Consider the following 25,211-nt stretch of genomic DNA (forward strand, 5'->3'; position numbering starts at 1 on the left):
CACATCTGGTGATTACTTTTTAATAAAGTAGATAGATAATCAAGAAGTAAATGTAAATAAACATAGTAACATGGTAATTATAGAATAAGAAGACTTTTATGAAGAAAATAAGTAGTAAAATTAAAAAAATCCATTGGAGGTTTGGTGAAGTGTGTTCCTTAGCACCAAATTGTTTTTCTGGGTTAGCTGTCAGTGATCTCTGACCTTAAGAGCTTAATCCATCCCCTTCTTCTGCCTTGGCCAATAATGAAGGACTTAAGATGGATCTCTGATGGAAAAATGTGGCCCAAGACAGACATAGATATAGATACAGATGTATACTAAATAAACATATACTCCACTCCTAGAAAGACATAAAGTTTTTATCTCAGAGATGATATCAAAATCATCAATATATGGTTGAGTTTTTTTCTCTATTTGAAATGGATTTGAGTGGTGGATAATGGAATAACAATTTAATGAGCCTGCTTTCTGCTAGGCAATGTGCAAGAAGTTTTCCACAATTTTCTGATTTAGTAGACAAAGCCACCCACTCTCGCCTTGTAATTATTGGCATTTATGTGTGGCAACTACCTGAGATTCAGGCTTCTGTCTGGATGTGAGTGAAAGTATTTTTCTCTGGACCAAAGGGTGCTTTAATCTGTTGCCTGTTTCTTCTAGCATCAAGTTCTAGCCTGAATACAGACTTTTAATGAGCAATCCATATGTAAATAATTAGTATAAAAGAGAAATTAACTATCATTACCTATCATTACTCAGTTGCTTTTTTTTCTTTTTCGAAATGATATGCTATTCCATTTTAAGCTTTCCAACTATTTTGATGGAGATCCAAGTTGGAGAAAAGTGGTTTTTGTTTTTGTTCTCATTATTACTTCCTGTCAGAACTTGCACAGTTAATTTCCAGAGGTAGACATCACCTTGAGTACTCATGATTGAAAGTAGAGAGATTGCTGTTCTGTCCCTTCAAGATCACTGAATATCCAGAAATAGACCTCCCACAGGGTACCAGACCCATACTTGTAAAAGCAGTGAGGAACCTAGAGCATTGGAAAGGGAACGCACCATGTACAAGGCTGCAGTTACGAAGCAACAGAATTAATTGAGCCCTCTTGAGTCCTTCCCAGGATGCCAGACAAGCAATCTCAGCAGGAAGTTGTTTTTTTTTTTCTTCAGGGATTTTATTTAAAAAGACTAATTAGACAGATACAAGCAAACTGACAAGTAAGCCTTTGAATGGAGAAGTGAGGCCAGGAGCACGATGGGCTGCTTCTCCAAAAGGTGAGTGTTGGCTGCTTCAGATGTTTCTCAGGGCTGCTCACCTTGACATCCAGATGGATCCTTCAGTGATGATATTCTTAGTTCTTCTTTACTGTGCAATTTTTGTTCAAATTTTATTCAGTAAGTATGGTGAGAAGGAAACATAATCACCAACTCGCCCATTGTCCATCAGAAATGGCATGTCATGAAATAATTATGTCAGGCTTTATTTAAAGCACTAAAAATTGCTTATATATATATTTTCTGATAGTTTTATTTTATCCCAATGAGAAAATGTACACCTACTTCTCTCCATAGAGTTAGAGTTAGGCCTGGGAAGAGTATGAGACCAGTATGCATCTTTCTTCTCATGGGCTCAGTATTTTCTGATGTCTGTCATATACTCTTTCAATAAGTGCTGATCTAGAAACCCCAGAGATGCAGCAGTAAAAAGACAGGCAAGGTCTTTGCTTTCATGAGAGTACATTCTAGTGAGGGAGACAAATCATCAAGTAAATACAGATAAACAAGGTAATTATAAATTGTGGTATTAAGAAACAAAGAGTAGAATTAGGGTTTCTTAAGAGTTTATGCAACTGGTGCTAAAGGCCATCCCCTCTTAACACCAACCCTCTAACATACTTTCTTAGTTTTGAAAGTGCACGCTGCCTTTTTTTTTTTTCAGTTTTACGTACACAGCTTGAAGTAATTGCAACTTCAAGCCTTTCTGTCCGATCCAAACAAATTCTTATCCCTAAGTCTCTCCTATATAAACATTTTAGGCCTGCCAATAAGCCCAGTATTGAACAATTTCCTTGGCAGAAAAGACATAAGACACAAGTTCTACATTATCAAAGCTTGGAACCCCAAAAATACAACTAACTGAGTGGCGGTTATTTGCATACACATCTGTCTTCCTTATTTGGCCTCCTTGAAGGTAGACAGTAACCTGTTTTTTTTTTCTTTCTTTCAGGGAGGGGATCTCCTGTGGTACTTAGCATCATGCCATGCACATAGTAGGAACTCAGTATATTGTTCATGGAATTAAATTGAAGTAGCAAAAACCACAGGCACTTGCCAAAGGTATTAGCACATGCATGTTTGAAGAAAATTAACAATTAAGATAAAAACGTCAGTATTCACATAGATTTTGGCTAAGCAGATACATTTCCTTACTGGTGAACATAAGGCTTTTCAGACCAGTGAATCTGGTATCCTGCAATCTCTTGCCAACAAGGCATGGCAGGGACAGAGGAAAAGGAGTGTGGGCTGAATGCAGACTTTGGCAAATGTTTGGCACTTGAATCTCTCTTGCCAGAGTCATCAGCTCTTGGTCTGCTCAGTAGGAGGTATGAGAGATAAACTGAGAAGTCCTAGGGTAAGATCTCCCTATGGAGATGCTGAGGCTGTTTCCGTTCTGGCTTGAGGTTTGTGAGAAGGCTGCACTGCCTGCCCCTTCTGAGTGATTTCAGGCTGCTTCTCCTCTGAGTCCTCTTTTCAGAGACCTGATTCAAATGATCCCTTTGTTGAGACCTTAATGATGTGCAAGCGCTTTACGTAGAGCTGGGAATACAAAAACGGATAATCAAGATCCTTGCCCTTAGGTAGCTGCTATTGCAGATCATTGAAGAGAAAGGACTTAGTGTGTAATCAGTAAAGTAACACCAGCAGTGATATTCACCCTGCCCTGAGAGTTCACCTTTGTACAACCACAGACGCACATGAGTACTTTCCATGTAGTGTATGTCAGAGTAATTGCTTCAGGCCGCACATTTTGGTAGTGGGACTTAGGGATGGTTTCAGGCTATGGCAGGGAGCAGGTTATAGGGCAAGGACCAGGAAAGGCAACTGGTATGGAACAGGCATGTGATTTTACTAGCTGACCTGGGTTTTACAGAACCAAATCCTTCCATGATATAAATTCCTATGAAATGAACAGCAGGAATACAAAATTCATTCAATTATTCATTTATTCTTCATTCCAGAAATGATTGTTGAGTATCTACTATGTGCTAGGGACTAGGGATACCACAGAAGGATTAAAAAGAAAGATGTAACCTACTGAGAAAATAGACATTAATCAGATAGTTCCACAAATGTAGAATTGCAACTATGACAAGGGCTAACCTACTTGGTGCTGTGAGATACTATAATAGGGGCATTTAATCTGTTAAGGAAAGCTTTCTTTAACTTACCTGGTTTTGCTCGTGTAATACTTTTTGGGTTTTGGGTGGGGAGAGTCAGTTTACCCTCCACTTTATGTTTCCCAAAGATCAGTCTTTGCATCAGTCTATGAATGAGTGCGTGTGATTTAAATAAATGGGTCTGCCTTTTCATCTCTTTACTTTTAATTCTATCTACCTACCTACCTACCTACCTATCTACCTACCTGCCTACTTACCTACATACCTATCTGTCTATTTATTTACACACCATAGAACTATTTTTAATGTAACTGTGTTTCTCATCATCTTTGGGAGACTGTGGAAATTGCACTGAAAATGCAGTTTCTTCAGTTACTCACCACACATGGGAGGATGTTTCCAATGAGCTGGAAAACAGAGCTGAGTGACATATCACAAAACTTAGCTTTTATGTTAAATAGTCCTATTTTGAATTGGGGTATATTAAAATAGATGCACTGGAGGCAGTATGGTATGTGAGAAGAGTAAGGATTTAGAGTCAAGAGGCTCCACCATTTGTCCATGGGAAGACTTGATTGATTTCTGCGTCTTCCCTGAGCCTCAGTGACTCCATCTGCAAGGTGAGGGTTATAAAAGCCACCTCAGAGTTTTTTTTTGGTGAGGGTTAAGACAGAATATTTGAAGGAATATTTGAATAGTACCTTGCATTAATTAGTAGAGGTTCAAGAAGTATTTGTTTCCTTCCCTACATTCAAGTTCGTGGGCCCCTTTATCATAGGTTTACATGGAGACACCCTGCTGAATTCAAAGAGGGTTTCCTCTACCATAGAAAGGGAAATTGAGAAAATTCAAAAGGGATTCCCATCTCAGCCTAGGGGAGATGAGAGGTCCCTACCCCAGTTTATAACAAGATTCCATACAAGAGGGGATGGAAGATGAATGTGCATTAAAGTGATTAAAAATACGAGCAGACTCTGTGAGTGTTATGCACAGATGAGTTAATTGTTTCGCCTTAAATATATTTCCTGAAGAACAGAAGCCCGATCACAGCACACATCGTTATGTATTTTAGACAAACAGCACTTTGAATCAGATTATAGTACATGCATAAAATATTAAAATAAGACATTTATAACAAATCTTTCTAACTTAGTGCTCAGCTCTAAAATAGATTTATATGGGGATAAGCAATAGGTGCGATAAATGTGGTACAGATACCACAATTTAAATTGCAAATCAGAGGGGCATCATGGGAAGGACTGCAGACTTGAAGTACAGAGAGAAAAGCTCCAGCTATGCAATATTTTTAGTCCTTCTGCCTGACTTCGTTTTGCAGTGTCTGTATCTGGGCTCCACATTTGATACATCCAATATTTGCTCCCTAATAGAGTTTTTTTACACTCCCCCTTTAAGTGATCTAATTAAAACTTTCATTTATTGTTCTTATTGTTTATTGTTGAGTTGTTGCCAATATACAGTTCCCTGGAGTCCTCAAGTTATTTTAGTTAGTTGTGAGATTTTGGAAGAATGTTATTCTCAGTTAACAAAATAGGCAAATGAAATGGGGAACGATATCCCTGCACGTGCTGGAGTGCTGCCTACTTCCCCAGATCACCTTGCACTCTTTCCTCCCCCGTGGTTTTTGGACAATGTGTGGTGAATGTGTCGACAACTTGTCTCCAGAAATGATCCCTGCCAGAGGATATTAAACTTGTTTCATTTATTTTGAAGAACTTTGGGGCTATCAAGTTGAATGACTCCAGAGCTGAATGTTTCTAGGCTAGCTGGCCTGCTAGAATTCAGAAGGACTCCTCTGCATCAGAACCCCTTGGAAGAAGTCTAAGGGGTGGAACTGTACCTTAGGACTTTCATGGTATCTAGTTCTTGTTGGGAAAGTAGATCCTTTGCTCCCAGCGTCACTGGATATAGATGAACAGCTACGACTTACCCAGCAACTATTTTCAAGGCTGGAGGCTTCTGAACGGAGATGGGGAGGGGCAATCACAAAGGGTTATTGACAGTGTTTCCGGGTACTGATAACTAAACAGATCTCTTTTAGCTAAAATTGTACATGCAGCTACAGAATTGAAACCTCTCTCCTCACTGAGAGGGAAAGTTGTTTTACTTGGAAACTTTTTTTCTTTGCCTGATCTATATGCTGGAAATTTTTCTTCCTATTGAGTATCTGCAATATCAGCTTTCCTTTACAGAGAACGTCCGCATGGCTGTAGTTCATTTTCTTATAATATATTGTATTGAGTTTTTAATTCTTGGGTTCCTGGTGCAATTAACTCACCTACCTCTTTCCTACTTGGCTTACCATAATTTTTCCAATACTTTTTTAGAAGTTGTGTTAAAAATAATAAAGGAATAAATAAGTGAAGTCATATTCAAGATTTTAAGGTGGTAAAATTCAACCATGTTAGCCAACTATGCCAGAAGAGAAAGTCCTGGCTATATTCCTGCTGTAAAATTGAGTCCATGATAATATATCTGTCAGTGCTTACCTCTATGTAGGTCAGTACAATTAGGATAGCCCTTAGAGAGAAAGAAACTAAATATATGTAATTAAATATATGTATAAAGATTGTTTCTGGAAATGAGGTACCAATATGGGTTCTCAATAGTCTGTTCCAATAAAAGCCAAGGGTAACCTTAAAACAGAGATATAAAGAGTTAGATCTGTACCATCCATTACAATAACCACTGGCCACATGTGGCTATTGAGCTCTTGAAATGTAGCTAATCTTGTTGAGAAAAACTGTAAATATAAAATATATACCAGATATTGAAGGCAATACAAAAAATAAAATATCTCAATAATTTATATAGAATATCAGAACAATAATTTGGAGATATTGGATTAAATAAAATATAATAAAATCAATTTCACATTTTTTTAATGTGGCTACTATAAAATTTAAAATTATATATGTGGCTCACATTTTATTTCTATTGGACAGTGCTGAACAAGGTTGACACAGGGTAATATTTAAGTAATTGTTTTAAAAGACTTTGGTATTAGGCAGTTGACTTTGTTCTATATAGCATGCTGGCAGTTCATTTTAAATGGAATCCTATTTTCAGTGTGCCTGGAGATCTTGCTGGTTAAAGTAACCCTATGGTGAGAACTGCCATCTTATGAGTAATTACTCCCTAATACACCTGATAAATAGGTTTAGGTTTTAATAGGGTTTTCCTAAAGCAAAGTCCACCAGTTTTATCATATGCTTTCCAGTATAACCATTATTTATCTTTGCGTGAGGTATCTCTGGCCTTTTCATGAGATACATTTTCTTGTTTATTCATCTTTCACAATCATCCCTTTTTAGAGGGAAAGTGCAGTTTAGTTGAATGTGCTTTGACTCTGAAGGCAGACAGCCTGGGCTCAGCACCAATAATCACTAATGACCTTTGGCACATCCAACTCTCTTTTAAGTTTCCTCGTCTGTGAAATGGAACAATAACTCAGCTCACAGTGGAGTAATGAACATTCTATGAGATGGTTGCTCCACTGGGCATGTGGACTCAGTGAAGAGAGTCCCTACTCACTTCTCATTTTATAAGTGCCTGGGGGCCAAGTTTCTAAGACAGTGAGTCTATATTGCTGGTCATTGATTTTTTTTTTCCAGGAGAAGGCCATTATTACAAGCACTGTGTACTTGTTTGAAGCATGGATAAGCTCATGACACTTATGAAGGGAATCACAAGTTCTTGGCCTCTGTGTCTTTGTCTTTGTGATTCTCTCCGTCCAAATTACCCTCCTTTTCCCATCATTGCCTTTTCCTATTGTCTTGTCCATCTTTCACTGTCCAGATGTAGTGCCACTTCTTTCATCACGCCTTCTTTCACTACTCCAGACAGCACTAATTTATCAACTTTATACATTTTATTGCTAATACAAGCCAGTTTAAATCAAGCACCAAATATTTATTTGGTGTTTTAAATTCCAGTGCTTACTGTCAAGTGATTTCAAGCCTGTTGATTTGATTTCAATCTGCTGAACTGTAGGTGTTTTGAAGGCAGTGACCACACTTTATATCCATTTCACAACTTCCATACATCTTGCTCAAAAAATACTTACTGATTGATTAATTGATTGATTGTCTAGGGCTTGACTAATAGAAAATACTTTAATGCAAGAGTAATTATTCATGATAGGAAGTGACCCAGCAAGGAAAAAAAAAACATATGCCATCTTTACAGATATCTGTGGTAAATAATTAGTACATGTCAAAATTTAAGATTATCATCATGTAGAATCTCTATCTTATTTAACTGCTGAGTTCTAGGAGATACCTGAATTAGGAAAAGATGACCTAAATAAGTTTCTGATTCTAGATTCTTTATATCTATATATCTCTGTATATACTCTAGACCCTTTGAGATAGATACACATATATGTAAATATACATGTGTAGATAGATGTGTAGATAAGATCTATAAGATGCCCAGTTTCTACTTGTACTCTTTCTCAATAAGGCAGTGGGACATTTGTGCTTTCAAGTGAGCTTGGAGATACTGAATACGACATTCATGTCATTAAAAATAGTTAGCTGTTCTTGGCTACATTCACAAAGAAGTCCCCTAATGCTTTCTTTACTTGGCAGGATCCACACGTGGTATCTGTTTTACAAATATGCCCTGCATATTTGAGTGGCTGGAGTTGTGTATGTGTCTGTGTACGTTCTCTGTGGGTGACACTACATCCTAATCAGACAATTGGTGCACTGTACTAGGACATACTGTATGCAGACAATGCCTTGCCTACCACTCTCCTCTTCTTTTTTTTAAACCCTGAAATATGGTTGATATGGTCCATTGCAAAATGAACCTATATTGGAAATGGCAAAATTGTAATGTAAAATATACCGGGGTCAGTGGGGTGTGCTGTTTTTTGCATATATTTTTTCTCCCCTGACCCATGCCATTCCCCTGCATACAGGAAAAAAAGCTTCATCTCACATAGAAATGTGATGTCCTTTACTGCCAGAGGCTGTTGCTGTTTTAAATGAGGAAAAAGCACAATGCATGAAGAAGGAAAATTAAAGCATATTCATTTTGGAAATTAGATATGGTGTCAGGAGACTCTCAGAAAATAGCCCCGTTTGAATGGAACCCCACACTACAAGACAGTTCACTGAACTTTTGACCACTATTTATGCTACGGAAGCTTTTGAAATAGGGAAGAGAGCAAAACATTTTATAGCTGCTTAATAGCTGAGTTCATTTTTCTTTCTTTCTTTTTTTCCCATCAGGCATTTGTTTCTCCCTTCGGTGTGTATAAGATATGCAAACACCATGTAGTTTATTGGCAGGCCTTTGTGTTAATGTTTCCAGGTTGGTTCCAAAACACACAGCTACTGGATGAGAGACTTTCCCAGCCAACTCGGTGACCTTCCTTACCCTCCCCGGCACAGTCTGCTGTCTGCCTGTGGCTGGTCTGGAATGGCCAGCCCCAGCTGGGGTCACATACACACTCCCAGGGCCTTGGGAGTGACAGTGACCTCTTTAGAGGTCATTCTGCAAATACAGAGAGAGAATATACCTTTCAGAATTCCCAGGGGTTCCTTATGCAAAATTGGACAGGGATTGGGGAGATGATGGAAAATCACTTTGTCTAATCTCTCCTTTCTATTATTTGGAAGAACAGTTCTCAATTTGTGATCATCCCTGTTCTGCTTCATTGCTTCCCTCCTGCAGAACACATCACACCAGCCAGGTTAAGTGGGATTCAAGGGCCCTCCAGGAAGGACAGCCTAGATTTTTGATTCAACACTGAATATGGAAGCACCTGCAAAAATGAGGTAAGGGAAGGGTTAATCATGAGTGGAGGGTGGGGTCAATTAGAGGTAGAAAAAGAAATCCAATTTGTATTGGTATTAATGAAAAATATGCTTTAACTTTTATGCAGATATGAAGCATGGAGCTAAATATTACAAATTACAGGTTGTGAGTCTATGTCAGCTTTATTATTGTTATTACTATTAATGCAATGATATTAAACCTAAGGGGTCACTGTGTTTGTTTAATTTATTTTCTGAGAAAGCTTAGCATTTCATTTCCAAGTGAGGACCTTTTATTTGGCCTCTTGGTGACTTGCCCACACTGGCACACATTGGGCCCCGCCTCTCTCGGGATCTGTGAGCTCTTAAGCGTTCTCTCCTTTTGATCATTACCAGGCGCATTCTCACAGCTTTAGCCTGGCTCAACTCTGCAGTCAACCATGGATCTCACTTCCATTAGGAGGTGATGCAGTTCCGAGGTTTTAATGGTGGCTTGAGGTGGTGTGAGGACAGGGGATGCTGAAAAAAGGCTTGATAATAATGGAATCACTCTGTGCCACAAAATGCCAAAATGTATCTCAGTACTGACCTTCTGTGTGTGTTCTTGGTTTGGGAAATAGGTACAGTCTGTCCCCATATATGACTGTGAGCTCTTTACAGACTCATATTAGGACAAACTTCAATAGTAATAGGGACACATTACTGTTTTCTTCTGCCTTGTGCTCTATGATTTTTAGCTTGGAGAGTGAGAGAGAGCACACATGCACACACGTGCATATGCACACAGACAGACAGACACAAACACACACACATGCGTGCATCACTCCCCTCCCCCACCCCCAGCATTATTCATTAGGAGAGGATTTTTTTCCTTCTTTGGATGGGAAACTTCTCTTATTAGCCAGTAACAACCCTTCTGTTCATCCTTATGTCAGACCTTCACAACTGCACTAATATGATCTCTGACAATTGGAAAGGAGCTAGGAGAGTGTTCTAAGGGCCACTCTGAAGTCGGGAGATAGCCCAGGGTCTTCCCAGGACAAGAACTCCTCCAGACTGTCTACTTTCTGCCAGGAATGGGAGGCTGAGATCTGTGTGCTGACCTCAGGCCACAGGCTGAGAAACCTGAGAAGTGCTTTAATCAAAATCTTCTTGGCCTCAGAAGCTCCCCCCTTTGTTTCCTGTTCTCCCTGAGGCTTCTTGGCACTGCTAGTAGCCATGTTGCTTTTGCTCTGGTTTTGTGAGAGGAAAGTCCCAGGGAGCCCTGTGGGACTGCTGTATGCTCTGTGCCCAACCTGCCCACCCACTTCCAGTCTACAGCACAACGACTGGAACTGAGATAGGACGAGGGAATGCAGAGCGGGTGAGGTCAGGCTGGCCACGTTAGCTGCTGGCAAAAAAGCCAGGCACCAGAAATGGTGACAGCAGGTAAGTACTTAACAGTTTAGAACTGGACGTGGGGGATGTAAGGGATCAGGTTTGGAAAATTCTCAAGCCCTCCCAGGCTGCTGACCCTCCCCTCCCTACCTCTGAGGACTCAAAAGCCCTACATTTGTCTGCCACCCCTGCCTTGGCAGTGGATTATCGCTACAGTTGTCACACCATTTGTGGTGGCCTGTAGTTCTCCTGCCATTGTGATGGGGACTGGGCATTTTACATGATGGAGAAAAGGCAATGATCAAATCCAGCAATATTAGCCATAGTGATTTTTTTTTTCTGTCTTTTTAAGCCTGTGGAAGAGAATGAGGAGACAGGTCTGGGCAGGATTTCTGCTTTGCTTAATTACAAATGGACATATTATAGCAAATATTAATGATTTCATTAGTTTAGAAATTTTAAGTCTGACTCAAGTCTGAGTATCATATTATGATGACCAGCCTTTGAATGAAAATTAATCTCAAAAGAAAAAAATCCCATCAGGTGCAATGTTGGTAAAATGAACTCATTGCATATTGGGCTTATGATGGTCAGGTGTTTTCTGGATCACAAGGGATTTTGGTTGTTCCGGAATGTTTCTGTCATACTTACGTTAGTCTATGAAGTATACAAATTAAAAAAAAACAGCCATTTCTTTTTTGTCAACTTTTTTATTGTTAAACAAAATTTTTTTGTTGAAGTGTAGTTGATTTACAATGTTAGTTTCAGGTGTACAGCAAAGTGACTCAGTTACACATATATATACATATATTTTTTCTTTTCAGATTCCTTTCCATTATAAATTATTACAAGAAATTGAATATAATTCCCTGTGTTGTACAGTAGGGCCTTGATATTTATCTACTTTATATATAGTAATGTGTGCCTGTTATCCCTGACCCTCATTTATCCCCCTCAACCCTTTCCCCTTTGGTAACCATAGTTTGTTTTCTATGTCTGTGAATCTGATTTTGGTTTGTGAATAGAATTTGTATCATTTTTTTTTAGATTCCATGTATGAGTGATATCATACGATATTTGTCTTTCTCTAACTTACTTCACTCAGTATGATAATCTCTAGGTCCATCCATGTTGCTGCAAATGGCATTATTTCATTCTTTTTAAAGCTGAGTAATATGCTGTTGTGTGTGTGTGTGTGTGTGTGTATAAAAAATATATTACCACATTTTCTTTATCCAGTATTCTGTTGATGGATGTTTAGGTTGTTTCCATGTGTTGGTTATTCTAAACAGTACTGCTGTGGACAATGGGGTGCATGTGTTTTTGAATTATGGTTTTCTCCAGATAAATGCCTAGGAGTGGGATTGCTAGATCATAGGATAAGTCTATTTTCGGTTTTTTTAAGGAACCTCCATACTGTTTTCCTTAATGGCTGCACCAAACTACATTCCCACGAACAGTGTAGGAGGGTTCCCTTTTCACCATACCCTCTCCAGCATTTATTATTTGTAGACTTTTGAATGATGGCCATTGTGACTGGTGTGAGGTGGTACCTCATTGTGGTTTTGATTTGCATTTCTCTAATAATTAGTGATATTGAGCATCTTTTCACATGTCTATTGGCCATCAAAAAATGGGCAGAAGACCTAAATAGACATTTCTCCAAAGAAGACATCCATATGTAAAATTGGATTTTGGATAAAGGTTTATGATATAGTAGACTAGTGAGGCAACTTGATGGAATCAAGAGGGGGCAAACTTGGGTTAAAACTCCAGCTCTGCCACTTAGCTGATTTCAGGGCCTTGGACAGGTCACACTCTCCTGACTCTTCCAGTCACAGTGATCTCATAAATAAAATTGGATAGTAATCTCTACCATGCAGCATTGTTGTGAGGACTGAGAATAGTTCTTGCATAATATTTACTCAATGAAAGATAGATTTATTATTATTATTATTATCACTGCAGTAAGAGATCTTAGAGCAGGAAGATGTCTTTAAGATCTATTAGTTCACTCCTACCCCATCTCACAGAAAAAGAAACTAAGTTTAAGAGACGTTAAGCAACTTGCTAAGCAGCATGCAAAATAGTTTCAGATCTTGGTGTGGTCCACATTCTCTTGATGCCCAGACTAGGAGACTGTCTAAGTCCATGGAGGCTGCTACACCAAAAATTAGACAGCAGACATTTATTTCTCATAGTTCTGGAGACTGGAAGTTCAAGATCAAGGTGCTGGCAGATTTGGTGTCTGGTGATAGTCTTCTCCTAAGTCATAAACAGCTGACCTCCACTTACATCCTCACATAGCAGAAGTGCAGGGAGCTCTCTGGGGTCTCTTTAATAAGGGCACTAATCCCAGCATGAGGGCTTCATCCACATGACCTAATCACTTCCCAAGGACCACACTTCCATACACCATTACAATGGGGATTAGGTTTCAACATATGAATTTTGGGAGGACACAAACATTTAGTCCATAGCAAGGACTTACATCTTCCTTATCATTTCTCAGGTCGACCCTTTCAGGTTATTGAAGATGAGTGCTAAATAAGAGTTTTTCTGAAGTGTTTTAATTTTTTTTTCTCTTTTTCCCATTGGGTTTTTATAATAAATTCTTTCAGGTTTTCAATCTTTCATGTCACTTGTTTCTCTGATGTCACTGTCCTTATTGGTTTAGCCTTCTGATTCCCTTCAGCTGGAATACTTTATTACATTTTTGTCCACTAATTCTCTCCTGGCTCAACCTTGTTTTCCCCAAAGAGAGTAGAGGAGTGGAGTACATAAGCAAAGGGACCATATGACACTTTTTATATAACCTTGTGGTTCCCAGATTTTTGCTTTCACTGATTAGTAAAAACTTTTCTTTCTTCCTTTTTCCCTCCCTCCCTTCCCTCCCTTCTTTCCTTCCTTTCTTCCCTCTTCCCTCCTTTCTATTTTCTTCTTTTTAATAAGGGATGGGTCCAACTTTGTCAACATTTTGATTTGCCAAGAGCTTTAAAAAAGGCTCCTTTTACCTATTGACATCACTTCATAAATATAAAAGGCCCATGAATACTATTAAAAATAGACGTAACATAATATTAGACTTAAAGAGAGCTTGTCCCAGGGGAAAAAATATCAGTGGAAAGAAATGGGCATTGTCTGTGTAGACTACTTAAAATTTTGTCGCAGACCAACAGAGGCCCATAAATGGGTAAATAAGAGCTATTAGTCTAAGGGATAGGAGTTGGTTTGCGATGTAAATTGGATGCCCTTAACCCTTCAGGAGTCAGAATAGGGACAGCAGTTCTGAAATGACTTCACAGGGCTGCTGTGAGGATCAAATAAAATGATGTGGGAAATGCTGTTATATTGGGTTATATTATCACATCAGTAAGCATTATAGACCACATGATATATATATATATATATATATATATATATATATATATATATATATATACACATATCATATATAGGTATATAATTTATCTATCTATCACCTGTCTAATTATATATAACAGTATATGAGAGCTCTGTAAGACAATCATATCTTGGCACTGGGGCAAACAGTGGAAGTGACAATAATCCTGGCTTCCAGTCATAGAGAACACTAAAGACTTTGAGAATAGGGAGGAAGAAATTATTGTGGCCCTTTCCCGACAAAGTTCACGTGAATGCTGCCACCATCCCACCATCGGCACTGACTCCACTCTGGAAGTACATGGCTCAGATCTTGGACATAGGTTCACAAAGAACTTTTGACTGATTGATTGTCTAAAATAAATAGGTTAGCTCCCCAGAATGGGATCTTGCTGGCAAGGCAGTGATTCTAGAAACTAAGTGATATGGACCTGTGTAGAATGATTAAAAAGAGGAGGGAAAAGAAAAAAAAAAACTATCTCTCTCTCATTGTTACCATATGCCTGGGCCCTGAGCAAGCTCTGAGCCGTGTTCTTCCCTAGCCACGGGTGGCTGAGTATGTGCTGATCTTGGGAGCACACGTTTCAGACCAACTGCAGCTGGGTGAGCATCACGCTGAGCCCTTACTGGCAGATGGGAAAACTAAGTTCATAGAAATGTGCCCAGTAATGCATGGCAGATAACTGGTAGGGTCACAGTTTAGAACAAATCTGTCTGGCCCAAACCCATTTCTTTCAGTAAGCACACAATCATACTTGTATGAAAGTTACATGCTTTAATGACTGGAATGAGTCATTATAATACAGGATAATACAGACGTAATGGACTTCTGTTTTTTTGTCTTCCGCCAAATGACTTGCCTTTCATCGTTCCCTTGACTAGTTCTCTAATTCTAGTCACAGTTGACTTGCTTTTTCTGAGGTCTTGGGACAGACACTAATTTGGGGGACAATTAGTTCAGGTGTTGTGTGGGGCCCAGGTAACCTGTGCTTTCTCAGATACCAAACAAGTCAGGCTACCCAATTATTTCTGAGAGCAATTACTGTGTTTTCACTCTAGTCTATTTCTCCTCTTTGGCCCGTTGTTTACATCAGAGAGGCTCACAGAATGAATCCAAGGTGCAGTCTGACATTACAGTGGGATTGCCAGTAGAAATCAGTGACTTGTCCTACGACAAGCTAGGGTTTATGAGGCTCTTTGCCTACTTCATTGTACTGCCGTTCAAGCGGATTATACAATTTTCCCGTTATGAAGGCGGGGGTGGGTGTAGTCAGGGCAAAAGAATGTCTAATTGAGTTTAAGAAAGCTGAAAGTGGTAGCACAGAAGCCTTATAGATGAAAGAATATTACAAACAGGGTATTTCAATAAGAGTAGGCTGGGTTGTCTGTTAAGGTTGCTATTTACGTCTACATTTATTAACCTTAGAAGAAGTATAGACAGAGCAGGTAGAGGTCGAAGAACTCACCTTTTCAGCAGTAAGAGCCCAGATCTCAGTGGAATTGAAAAGGAGTTGTATTCGATGCAGTGAAATATCATTTTATCCACTTTGTACTTGTGAGAACTTCTGCTTATTTGTGTAAAGTGGCTGAAAAATACACCCTTCTCTAAACAAAGTGGAAAAGCCATAGTGGAGTCACAGAAGATACATGTAGTTCTAGTGCTGTGCTGTCCAGTACAGGAGCCACCAGCCACATGTGCCTACTGCTCTCTTGAAATGTGTTGTTTGAAATGGGATGTGCTTTAATTGTAAAATACAGACCAGTTCTCAAAGACCGGGTACAAAGAAAATAATGCAGAAATCCCACTGATAGTTTTTATATTGCTTACATGTTGAAATGATAATATTTTGGATATATTGGGTTAAATAAAACATTAAATTAATTTCACCTGTTTCTTTGTACTTTTAAAAATGTAGCTACTGTGTAAAATTAAACACATGGCTTGCCTTATATTATTTTCACTGGTAACAGTGGTCTAATGCAATGCCTAAATAATGTCATCTGAGAGTCAAATTTCAATAATTTGTCCTTATTTAAATTAGAATGTCAATATGCATTCAGTTCGTGTGGGATATAGATTTGCATCCACGAGTGCAATGTGTCTACACACATCCATATTCATGCAAGTGTTAAGAATCCTATCACCTTTGGAATGAGAGAAATCGTCCCAATAAATCTGAAGTTGTTGTTTTAGCACGTAGAAATGATATTTTTTCTTCCCTACATCCCTTTGTTTTAATAAAACCCCCAGCCCCAAAGAGCATGATTCGGAATAAGCTACTGGAACAATTTATTATTTCCTCTCTATGGATTAGAGAGGTGGTACTTGGAGCAGCTTGTTAAAGAGAAGAGCTTGGCCCTTGCCCTTGCTCTGTGTTTAATGATCCTCTCTTCATGTGCCACCTCTCTAATCTGCAGAGATAGGTACAAATTGTATCTATAATGTTATATTACTTAACAGTATAATGTATGATAAATCATAGAATTGCATCCCTACCTTGTAATTGGTGAGATGTGTTGCATGAGAGATCCCCTAGTTCAATACAGAGTGGTTGCTCTAACACATAACTGCCTCTCTGGATCAAACCAATTCAGCCTGTAAATGATGAGGGGAGAGTTAAAGCTTTTTTAATTTAAAAAAAAGCAAAAATATGACTTAAAAGGGCTTTATATGTCCCTGAATTTGAACAACTGCTTAATAATCCTCTGTTTGAACGGATCCTCTTTTTTACTTTATTCTGTCGGCAGCGGGGATGGAACCATCTGCAGGAAATCAGTACCTGAGAGGACAGACATTTGGTAAATTCATGTTCTCATCTATGGTAATCATCACTTTTAATTTGTTCCTGTAAGCCAGGTGTGTTTATCATTTTTGAAAATTATTGTCTTCCTACTCTTTCCTACACACATATGTTTTATTCTCAACAATTTTGTTTTTGTTTTACCTGTATGGCCCACTCTAATTCTTCAGAGTTCTTGTATCATATTTTGTTTTTTTTCTTCTTGTTTCCTTAAACTTCAGGGCTTATTTTATTTTCTAGCCCTGCCTATTTTTTTGTCCTTTTCCCCTGATTCTCATCCTTAACTTCCCAGTTGTTAATGGCAAAGCAATCGGCATCAGGGCATCTATCACCACAGAAAGATGGAGTACTGGTGATTGCATCTCCATTCCTCAGAATGCACGGAGGTTTTAGTATAAGTACACATCCATATAGAAATAAGTAGGGACAGTGACATCTAGATCAAGGTTATAAATAGTCACACCTGTTCTTAGCCACCTGAAAATCTCCAACCAACATTGCATATAATTTGATCATGGACTGTTCAGCAATTAGTTATGAAGACAACTGAAATAAAATTTGACAGGCAAGTTTAATTAAATCTGTTACAATTGTTATGACTTTTACAAATTAGACTGTTCCAGCTGGATAAGGCCATAGGCGTGGCTAATCTTTCAGGAAGAGCTAAGGAAACTTGGATGCAGTAACTAGTACCAGGCTCACGGCTGCCTTGAAGGAGATCAGGGTCTAGAATGAGTTCCCTCAGTCATCCTTCTTTCCATTCGGTTGGAGTCAATCTCAGAAAGCCTCTCTTTAGGAGTTGATTCTATGACTCGTTGTTTGGGGCTGAAAAATACCCAATAAACGTTGTCACATCCTAGCCACTCACTCTTTTTCTATTTATCATTAAGCAAATGAATGAGATTCCATGACCTGATTTTTCATTTAAAATTTTTATATGCATTTTCTTAAGAAAGATAAAACAGATTGTGTGGTCTTACCTTAGTTTGATCACTTTTCAAGTCTGACTTTCTGAAAAGAGTAGAAGGGCAGCTTTTTTGACATAAGTCATTGATTCTGTCCAAACAGACATAGGAATATTACCAAAATTGCAGTCTAGCACAGCCTACTTGAAAAAGGGTTGAGTTTAGAGGTGGGGTTGCCTTATGGTTTTCAATTATATCTGCATTGCTTTTCCTGCACTCTACTGTTTCACATCTTAATAAAGAGAAACAATTCATTTGGTAAATAATCTATAATACAATTTCTAGAGATTACCCTGTCATTTCTCAGCTGCCAGATATATTTTATTTTTACTCTGTGTGTAACTAAGGAAAACAAGGTTGCAAAATGATGCCAGCTTATTCTTTTCAGCTATAAGGTGTCAGTAGCCCTTGATTTTGTTGTTTTCGTCACGAAATTTCTGCAAGTTCACAAAAAGGTGTTGTAAAAACAAATTGCTTTAAAACATCCTGTCATATTCATCCAGTATTCTTATGAAATATAAGAATATATTTGCCATAGTTTTTGAAATCACTTTTAATCACCAATATTCAGGCCCATAGAAAAGGCTACTTAGAGTCTATTTTTTTATTTTCCCCTCAGTTTTTTTCTCTTCATTGTGTTTTCATGCTGACATTTTTACTATAAAGTCGCATTTTCATCTAGGACAATGGCATCTTGTTCTTAAAGCAAACAAACATGAGACAATTTGTTTTGAAAATATGTGGGTTGATGACAAAGTCATCAGAATTTCAGAGAAATGTCAGCACGAGTGTCAGGAGAGCCAGTCCTTGTGTGTTTCTTATATGAAGATGGAATTTGGTGCCTTGTGTGCTGACAGCTTCCACATGGTGTAGAAGTTTCTTTGTTTTTGCTGGTCATTGCTTTCCTCTTTCACTGTAAGCCCACTTGATGGTTTTGGAAGATCAATTCTACTTTTCAGTGGATGTGTCTCTTAACCTTTTCCCTAGAAGCTGAAACAGCACATAAGTGAGTCCCTCAGAAATGGGAACTCTAAGATGAATGGCAAGGAAGCAAAGGGTTATATTATAATTCACCTCAAAAAGAACATTTTTCACTAATCAGTACTCATATCATACATTTGTAAAAATGACTGCCTGACAGGTTAAAAATCTATTTTTTTTTGACAGCATACATTTAGTCTTAAATCAATCCAACACAATAGTTCCTTTTTTTGCTTTACACAAACTCTCTTTCACCTTTTGATAAACTGTACCCCTGTGAGCCGTAGAATGTTTCAGATTCCTACTCTTTTCTGTGTTGCAGCAATATTTTGAGGGCAGTGTAAAGCAGATTCATTTGGCAGAATGTTTTTATATGCATATCAATGCAAAGGTAGGATATAATGATTTTGAGGATTAAAGGCTCTGTCCAAAACTTTGTAATGCGCTGTGAAATACTTGCAGTGCAAATTAGACTCCTGACCCGCTGAGGTCTCTCTGAGGTGTTCTATTTTAACCTGGTGCATGGAGCACAATAGCGATAAATCTTGAAGCAGATTAAGTAATTTCCCCATAGTGGTGTGTCTATTGGAGTTTCAAATAACCCAGCAGAGGGATTCAAAGTCTTGATACATTTGGATATTCCAGACTGTATCCCCTCTGTGTAAAAAAAGTTTCTGGCAGGGCAGCATGCTGCACTTTGACCCCCTTGTAAGAGTATAAATGGATGTCCTACTGAGTTGAGTGAATGCTAATTATTTTGCCGCTCCTGAATCTTAAAAAAAAAAAAGAAAGAAAGACCAAGAAGAAAAGATGGCCCATTTGCATGCTTAAAATATGCCAAGGATTGGGTGTAACGGAAGCTTGAGACATTATGACACTCTCAGGTCTCAGGATGCCACTGGGGATTTGATTTACTTTTCTATTTTGCTTGAAGATATTCCAGTTTGGCCTGGGTGATTTTGGCTAGAAGAAGCCTCAGAGACTCACCTGAGAAGGCGTTCATGAGCATCAACACCCTAGGGCTGCCTGAAAAGCGTGTGCAAAGCTCAGAGCTGGGACTCACGATAGTGGTGCCTCCCCTGGGAGCCATCTTGAATTCAGCACTGTGGGAGGGGAGAAAGTTCTCATTGTGTCTTCTCAGTGCCAACACCTTTGTGAGGTAAAGGTCAGATCTACATAATGAAACAAAAGCAGGGCCAGGTCAGGGAGAAAGGGAGTTGTTTAATCCAGGAGGCCAATAAACTTTGGAGATTTGATTGAAAACCCAAATGCTTCCCTAGGAATAAGCATCTAATTAGTATGGAAAATCTAAATGTGCCCTTGACTTTTTTGTTCCTTTCTACAAATGACAAATCCTCTCATTAAACCCATTTTAAAAAGCAGAATCTATTGGCTTGAGCAGAACACTATATGGCCCGCTTATTTCTCTGCTCCTTTGAAGACAAGAGCTGTGGGCAATACTGTTACTAGAGGGCAAGAGCATTTGGCAAAATCATGCTGACAGCATTAAGAAGAACAAACACGTACAGCCTGAGAGACCACCCCTCTGGGAGCTGCACCTGCTCTGCTTCCCAGATCAAACTTCAGGGTCTTTCTAGTGGCCAATCTATTGGAAGGAAGCAGGAGGGGCAGGGTGGCTGTGCAGCCCAAGCAAAGAGGAGATGTGCTGCCTGTATGTGTGGACAATTGTATGCCCATGTGTGGTTTGGGAGCGTGCATATGTGTGAGTGGATGTGCACATGCAATTGTATGGGAGCATGTATACACATAGACAACTATGTGTGTGTGAGATGAGTGTGCAGGGTGTGTGTATGTCTGTCCAAAAAAATTATATACACAACCCATGACTTGATAAAATAATGGGTCCATTTTCCTCCCTCTGCCTCTCCTACAGTCTCTGACTCCTTGCTCTTAGTTATTGCAGTTTGTCACCATGAAAAATAAGAAAAAGAAGAGCTTACTGATTCTTAACGGTGATACGATGAAAATACAATTATTCTTTTTTTGGTTTTTGATGAGGCACAACATAGAACACATTCTTGATTTAGATTTCTGTCATATTTGTTCACTTGGTGACCTAAATGACTATTAGTTATTTGACCTGAATATAACTCATTGTTTCTTTCACTAAAAAGTGATTCCCACCTATTGCTATTACAGTGAATGGAACTATCAAGTGTTCAGTTGCCCCAACCAGAATGTGGAAGACATGCTTCCCCTCCTAGCTCTTCCTTACCTCCTCCCTCCTCCTGCTCCATCGCCAGGCTCTGTCAGCTTGACTCTTAAATATCTCTTCAATTATCCCCATTGTTATTGCCCACATCTTCATCTCTCACCTTGTTTTAGTTTTAACTGGTCTCCCTTTCTCCTCCAGCCTTACCCTTTTCTCCTCCAAGTGCTAGCCAGATTGATCTTACAAATTTTAAGTTTGATTAGCTCTATTCTCTGTTTAATGACCATTAATGACTCAGAATGCCCTCAGGAGGAAGTTCAAAGTTGTTGCCTCCATCCACAGGCCTTTCATGGCATGGCCTCTGCCAGCTTTCCAGTCTCCTCTCACTTCACAGCCCACATTCCGGTCTGCATGATCTTATTTTGTTTCTTCAGTGCACTGTCTTACCTTTCACGTCCAAGTTTTCACACATGCCTTGTCCTTGGCCTAATACCTAATAGTAAGTTCTTCTTTCCAACTCTGTTATCTTTATATGCCTAAACCATTTTATCTTCCAAGTCTCAGCTTATGTATCCGTTTGTCTGGAAGCCTTCTATGATTGCTCCCCTCTCAGGTTGCTGATATCTCTGTACTTCTGTTAGAGTACTTATCACAAATCGTTAAACAGTCCATGGTTCCCTACATGAGCTCCCTGAGATTAGGGACCAAGTATATATAAATGTTATCTCTCCAGGTGTTACTCCCATGCCCCTTATTTAGGATGTGCCCAAATAAATGTGTGTTGAATAAATGAATGCATAAATGTCAGTGACTTATTATATGACCTCGAATAAGTCACTCTTCTTATTTGGTACACTATTTTCTTCATGAGTAGCATGAGAACACTGAATTAAAATGGCATGAAGGTGGCTTCCAGTTTTAAAGTTATATGAGTTTAATTTTATGTTTGTTGACACAGAAGAAATGGATAGATATTTCAAAGTAGCTGTGAATGAGTGATATGTTTCTATTTTTGATTTGGACTTGTACATTTAAAAAGTTTGTAGTCTTGTTCACACCTGGATCAGTATGCTTTACCTCATGATAAATATCTTCCTAATGCAGTCAATAAATGGGCACATTAATGCCCAAGATCAAGAAGAGTTTGCACCCTTACCATTTGAGGATTTGTGGGCTTTGTGGACATATGAAGGAAACTGCAAGAAATATGTTTTTCTTGAAGAATTTGGGTTCAATCTAAAAGACAGCAAATGACTCAGAAGGAAATATGTTTTCATTCTTTATCCATGCTAATGAAATAGTTGTTTCAATGTAATGAACTCAAGATGGGGGCTAGTCAGTTTTTCTCAACTACTTTGAATCTTTGGAAGTTCAGCCATCAATACTTATATGGTGGCTAAGTTTTTAGGTCTTTCATTTCATTTCTAAATGAGAAAATGTAGTGTTTTCTGGTGAGTCTACATATTATTCATGTGAGGAAGCAGTTGAGCTGAGATAGTAGTGCTGATGGCAAAAAGAAGTAACAAGGTATTTGTAAAATATGCAGAGAAGAAATTTTTGAGCTTCTTGCTCTCAGTTTTTGGATGATCCCAAAGGTAAGAAATGCACATAATCTACTGTCAGAGAGAGCCAGTTTGGGGGAACCATAATGCAAATCAACAGACATAGATACCACATTTCTTCCCCAGAGAAGCTAAGAAAAGGTCAAAGCTTTATACTTGGAGAATGATCCAATTAAATACCAATATGAAGCCAGCATGCTATGTGCTCAAAAAACAAAGCTAGCTATGCATTCTTATCAGTGTCTCTTTGAAGACCCCCTCAAGCTTGACCCTGGTAGTCATTGTCTTTGCTCCTCCTCATTTAGGAATACAGTCCACTTTCCAAGTTTTTTTGTCCTTGACTTTTCATTTTTTTTTTTTTACCCTTTTCTGTCTTACTGTCTTATGTTTTAACATATCTGCTCTGTGGTGGTGTGGTACTGGAATTAAACACTGTACATCTAAGATTATTTTTCCAATTTAGTGCCTTTTGGGACAAGAATTTATTCCTTAGACTTCCTGCCAATCTGCAGTTGCTGGTAAATGATACACTGGTTTAAAGATCTGGATCATTTTAGATGGGGAAAGAAAACCACAAAAAATGATTTTGATCTGAGACTGAAATTCAGACAAAGGATTGGTGATGGTGTTTGAGTAGACATTGCATCAGTGTGGCTCTGTGTTAGACAGAAGTGCCAGCTTACAGCAAGCAGGAGAGAACTCAAGAACAAAATAAAATGAGGCCTACCTCTGCTTATTCAAGTACCACCCACAACTTTCTGGGAGAAGAACATATGCAGAGCATATTTGAAAACATTATAAGGCATGCATAAAGTACAATATTAGTCAATTTTATATGCTCAGTTGCATGAAATCTGTGTGTTTAAAAAATATAATAATTTGCATTTCATGGCTTTTGATAACCTCAGGAGTGCACTTGAAATTCAGCACATGCCCACAGCACCTCCCAGCTCACCCCATTTTTAACTGAAGACCAATGGTTTCTATTAAGGGATCAGGCAGGGCCTCTGACAAGCCAGTCAATAACTATGTGAGGTTACTTCATTAATGCTATAATGGCTGATAGAGTGAGAGGCAAAAAACAGGTTCCTGACAGCAGCAAATGAAAATGATAGAGATTCCTGAAGCAATGCGCCTTTCCTTTGTCATTGTCTTTTGCTTCGCTTATTCAAAATGTGGCATTTATGTATTCAGTCTTGATGAATGTTGCAGGCTTTAAGTACTTTTTCCATCTCTAATGCAGTGCCGATTGCACATTGTTCTCTCTTTCTCTCTCTCTCTCTCTCTGTCCTCATCTCCCTCTCTCTCTTTTTTTCCTATAACCTCTGCTGTCAAGGCACTGCTGAAGGGTTGCAGGCTCTGGCTAAATAGTTTTTGTGCTATAAATGGTGAAGGTGACGGGAGAATGCATCATAAGTGCTGGCAGGGTCACAGAGCAGAGAGGGTGGTGGGAGCTGGACCCTGTGGCTAAAATGGTGCAAGTCCCCCTGGCCCTGCCATTCTCTTGCCTTTATTTGGAAATCAAGCAGAAATCTCCGAGGAAAGTAAATACTTCTCTGGAGTTCTGACAGGGATGCGATTGGGAGAGGGAAGCTCCCTGCAGGTGAATCAAGATAACAAGTCTCCTGACCATATTCAGAACTATGCAAAGGTCTGGCAAGGATGTGCTGACATGAGTGCCTGGCTTCCTGCGGTTGGAATCGTTTCCAGTTTCTAAGTGTCTTGATGGGCAAGGCTGCATTCTGATCCTTGAGGGGACCAAGCGCTTTGTTTGAACAAGAAGAAATACAAGCTGACAGGTCTCTGGCGTCAGTGAGAAGGGGCTTTAGTGCAGCCAGAGCAGGAGGTGCAGGCATTTCCCTGATGCCTCTGGGTGTCTCCTTTGAGGAGGGTCATAGGCAGTCTAAGGATAGACGCGCAACGAAGCCAGAGTTGAGAGCTTCTTCTTGCCCATTCCGATGTGGTTTTCTGTAGCATAAGCGGGCCAAATTGACAACAGCCCCTTGCACCTTTTGGGAGCATGAGGACCGTGAGCCATGTTGGAGGCAGAAATGTGATAAACCAACTGATAAATCTGTATATTTGAGTTTCAGCAGCCTTCACCAGGGAATTGGTCTGCTCTGTGGGGTGCTAGGCTTCAGCTGGCAGAATATCAGAGCAACATCCACATGGTCAGGGACAAGGCAGGCAGGAATGAAAAACGTGATGGCCTCAATTCTCTGTGGCTTCTCCCTACAAAACTTGAGTGGTGGAGGGACATAGCCTCAGATTGCCACCATGTGTTTTAAGAACTGACTCAGATCCTTTGTGAAGGAGACTGTAACCGAATATAAACAAACCAATCAACCAACCCACAATTAAATGCATAATTATAGTCTGGACGCATAGGTGACTGCCTGGCCAGAAGCACCTTAAGGAGAAAGGACTGACCTTTGTTTCTTTGTGGTTCCATCACAGAATGTGGTGATGTTCTTGCATCTTTGTTTACTACAGAGGGTCAGAGCAGTAGTTCTCACCTAAGTGAAGGTTGCGCTGGCCTGAACTACGTAGTACTTTGTTCTGAGTAGTCTCAGTTACTTTGCTAATTACACGATTCCATAATCATTGTGTCTTTTTTCCCCATTGGTCTTTACCAATTACTTACATGGTAGATACTATTTTCTCTTTTTGGTAAATGTTATGGGCTGAGTCACCCAAATTCATGTGTTGAAGTTTTAACCTTCAGTAGCTCAGAATGTGACTGAATTCGAAGATAGGGTCTTT

Source organism: Vicugna pacos, chromosome 15 (genome assembly GCF_048564905.1).
Source record: "Vicugna pacos chromosome 15, VicPac4, whole genome shotgun sequence".
Lineage (NCBI taxonomy): Eukaryota > Metazoa > Chordata > Mammalia > Artiodactyla > Camelidae > Vicugna > Vicugna pacos.